The sequence below is a fragment of the Hylaeus volcanicus genome, chromosome 6 (assembly GCF_026283585.1).
Source record: "Hylaeus volcanicus isolate JK05 chromosome 6, UHH_iyHylVolc1.0_haploid, whole genome shotgun sequence".
In the NCBI taxonomy this organism is placed as follows: domain Eukaryota; kingdom Metazoa; phylum Arthropoda; class Insecta; order Hymenoptera; family Colletidae; genus Hylaeus; species Hylaeus volcanicus.
The window spans coordinates 3,289,230-3,293,474 of record NC_071981.1 but is presented as its reverse complement, the minus strand read 5'-3'; the positions used below and the strand labels follow the sequence as shown (position 1 = coordinate 3,293,474).

Sequence of the window (4,245 nt, the reverse complement as noted above, 5' to 3'; positions counted from 1 at the left end):
GATTCACTAGGTTCATGTTCCTACAACAATAGACATTTTAGAAAATCGTTAGAAAACTATAATTTGTTAAGCCACCCCCTGCAGCAATCGAAACATTCCATTCTCATCTATTCTATTCCAATTCCAACTTTTATTCTATTAATGCCACACATCCTACATCCTGATAATTTTTCCCTAACAACAATACACTTCATACCGACACTAAACATATAAAAAATAATTCCATCAGCTTCACCCAACCGTCATTCAAAAAACTTCAAAATCAATTCCTTCGCCACTCTCTCGTCAATTCCCCCAAACCACAAAAATTCCACAAAAATTCCGCAAAAATTCCACGATCCAACGATCCTCGTCGTCGTTTAAAACCTAAACTCCCGACGGTACACGCGTAAAAAGAAACGCGCTCGGTGCCCCGTTCCTCGCCCCCTCGAAACGCGAGCTCCGTAATCCGTTAATCACAGTAGACGCGGAAGAGGGTAGGAAACAGGCGCGTAATCTAAGAAAAGGCGTCGGAGCATTGGCGTCAGTGGAAAGTGGTTGTAAGTGAATGAAAGTGGATGCAAAGGTGGAGGTGTGGTTGCTACGAGGTCGTCCGCCTAGCAAAGCTGGCATGATGCGGCACGAAAGACAGAGGTTTGTCTGTCTTTATCAGCCAGCCAGGTAGAGCCCTCGAAGTCGGGCGACGCGTCTCTATCGCCACCCCTCGGGAAAACCCCGTGGGGCGACGGACAGCCCCGATTGGCGTGACTCCCTCAAACGGGGGTGGAAATCCCGCGTCCGTATTGGCTCCGCGCGAATCCATACTCGGTATTCATTCGCTGGCTTATTCGTCGACCCCTCGATTTCTACCCTCTCTCGCCCCCTCTGCACGCTCTTTTCTCTCCTAAACCCCCGGCGGTAGCCCGATGCGACTCACCCCACGCGCGCCGCGGGAATCTTTTCAATGCACTTCACCGCCAGCTTTCACCTTTCGCCGGATATTTCTAAGTAAATATTTTTTTAATAAGCACGCGCGTACAGCGCTAGTCGTTAATGCGCGGCACAGGTAATGTTCGCAACGAATTTTTCCAGGTTTCCGCGGGCACTGTATGTGGTCGATACGTGTGTTTGTATGGAGTTTTGCAGCGGGGAGTTTGGGAATTTTGGTTTTTAATATTTCGGAGATTATTTGGAGGATTTTTAAGGGTTTTTGATTCGATGTTTGTTTAATTTATATTGAGGGGGTTGCGATGAGATATTTTTGGAAATAATTTGGGTTTAATGTAATTTTTAAGGGCATGCCTAACAATTATGTTGGTTAATGTTGGATTGATATATATATAGTTTGTTTCATGAGTACCTTGTGTGACTATCCATGAAATTTGTATAAATAAAATAATATATTTGTTGCTTAGAATTATCTTCTAATAGCATGTAATGTATCACCAATTAATGTTAGATGATTTGATTTTTGGATATGTTTTAAAGGATCGAAAAATAAGATATATGTACTTTTTTATACCGGCCCGTTTTCATATTTAGGGGATGAAATAAGCCCCTAAAGTTTTAGCTGCAATAGGCTATCTCCAAAACTATCACGTATAGAGGAAAACTTTAGAATGCATTAAATATGTACATCTCTGAATTAATTGAACATTTACAATGCATATAGTAACATTCAGTCTTCGATTAAATATTAATAAGAATCACGGTTCGAAGTAAGTATTCATCGAACGCAGTAATCGTGAGAAATTTGTCTGCATCGTTACATCTGTTAGCTGAAATAACTAAAAATTAATTTCTGACAATAGTTACATTAATTATTAACAAATATTTGTTCAAACAATGACCGAGAATATGATTGATCTGTAATATTACACTGCGAGGACAGCGGTAGATGCTTTTTCTAAAAATGTTCAAAATCATTACTAACTAATAGGTGATAGTTTGTGATTTCAGTCACCAATCAATTACGTTTCTTTTGAGACACTGGACCACGTAAGTTTTGTCCTCCTGGATCGCTGAAATATTATACTGTGTGAAGGTTGGAATTTGCCTTCAAAGCAGGAGCGGTTTATAATATTAACAAAATTGTATGTGGCATCGTTTGTTAGAGCAACAGTCACGGCGTTATATATGTTGGTGATCGGCAATGTAATAAATCATTTTGTCGAGATCTCGACGAGAGTTTGAAATAATCTTGATCTCGCCCAAATCTCGATATCGATCTCGACTGTTACAAGTAATCTCGATCTCGACTGTTACGAGTAATCTCGATCTCGGATCACACCTCGAGATCGAGACGAGATCGATACGAGATCGAGATTGATCTCGTCTCGTGCGTGTCAGTAACCGATATACAAAAAATACGTATATCTTATTTTTCGGTCCTTTGAAACATATCCAAAAACGGACACCTAAAAGGCGTTTCTTGTCGGTATAGCGTTAATAACTAAAAATCCTTGTAGAATGAACGCAAACGAACAGAGAGCGTCTCGGCTCGTTTCGGAGCAGCTCCGAAACTCATCATCGGTGCGCCCTGAGAAGAGACGCAGGGGCGAGGAAATCGCGATCTCGCGATCCCTTCGAATCTTCTCCCCCTCTCCTCCGCCTCCTCCTCCTCAACCGTGTCTCCAACCCCTAATCCAAGAAGGTGGCGCAGCCAGGGAAGAAGAGATCGATGAAAAGTGTCGAACAAGGAAGCTGGTCGTCGCTCGCCTGCACTTTTAACGTCGCCGCGCTCCGTGTCGCCTTCGTCCCGATGGAACGAGAGAACAGAGAGAGTGAGAGTGTGTGTGAGAGAGAGAGAGAGAGAGGGGTGGAGAGAGAGAAAAAGAAGAAGGGAAAACGGGAGTAAAAAAGGTGGCCGGCGCGGAGGAAAGACGAGCCAAGAGACCGCGACAGAGGAACAGGGATGGAGCATTCCTTGGGGTGTTGCGGCTCATGATCGTGCAACTACGTGGGCGGTTTGCTCATTGCTCCGCCCCTGGCACCGCCCCATTGGTAGCCCCTACTGCCTTCGGGGGCAACGTGACCTCCCTTCACCCTTCCGTCTGCAGCTGAAACCTTTGTCGGGTTTTCGCCAGCAGGCCATCCGGCACAAACGTCAGCAGCGGCAAACGGCGCCACCAACGGATCGTTCGCGATCACCGTCGATCATCCGAGGGAACCGCCGGTGCGATCATCGCGAGGGATACTTTTGCCGACGATACGTCCAGTGATTGTGCGTCGGGGGTGATATATCGGCTATGACGTTTCCGGGGACCTGGTGAGAGTGGTTCTGGGCGCTCAACGCGCGAATCCTCCGGTGTATCAGTGTTGTTTATCGAGGGACACGGTTCCAGAGATAAGTGATCCCTTGGGGAGGGTACGAGGACGTCGGGGTGTCGTCGGGAATCACGCCTTGGGTTACGAGACCCTGGCACCTTTAAAACTCTGGTTTATGGGACTCCAGCTTCTCTGAAGTCTTTAGATTCTCTAGTCTCTAGAAGCTCTTCTTTGTATCTCTAGCTTCTAACATTCTACCTTTGGGATGTCGAAGTGATTCACGGTTACTAGTTTGTCCAAGACCGCGATGTCCTAGTTCGCGATGAGCGCAAGCAGAGCAGAGGCGGAAGGGTCAATTCGCTGAAAGGTTCATTGCCAAGCGTCGTTCCCAGTGGCAATGGCGCGCGGTCCAAGTGCGAGGCGGATGTGATCGGTGGATTTCGATGATGTCGACGGACGTATCGAGAGACTTTGATGTATCGATGCACGCGGCCGACGTATCGATGCCCGTCGCCTGTCGTCATGCGGATCGAAGGCTTCTGGAACTGGTGACCCCGACGCAACCGTCTCACGTCGCGATTGCAGCGTGAACAGCGAGAATCGAGTTGTCAGTAACCGACGCCACGTCCCGACGAGATTTGAACTCTGTCGTTTTGGAGTAACGCGCGACTCGGGGGTTGGTGACAGTGTTCAGGATTATCGGAGGGTCGGAACGTGCAAGGCTCGACGGGGGCTGATTAGTCGCCCTGATCGGAGAAGACGCTGAGAAGTTTGCGAACGAAGAAGATTCGTAAGTAGCTATGTTGTTTATTTGGGGGACTTGTGAGATATGAGGAGAGATTCTGTGCTGGATTCGTTTTGGGGGTTTATTTGGCGAGGGTCAGGGGGTGGCGAAGAGGATTCGTAGGGTAGTGAGTGTTATTTTGATTCAAAGAGATCTTGGTCAATTTAATTGCGTTTAATTGGGGATGGTGAAGAAAATTCTTCTAGGTGTAATAA

At 46.5% G+C, this 4,245-nt stretch overlaps 1 long non-coding RNA gene across 1 annotated transcript in view; it reads right to left on the bottom strand.

Annotated features, from left to right (window-relative positions):
* Positions 1 to 4,245, bottom strand: part of LOC128878495 (uncharacterized) — a 26,050-nt gene that overhangs the window by 923 nt on the left and 20,882 nt on the right. The window lies entirely within an intron of this gene.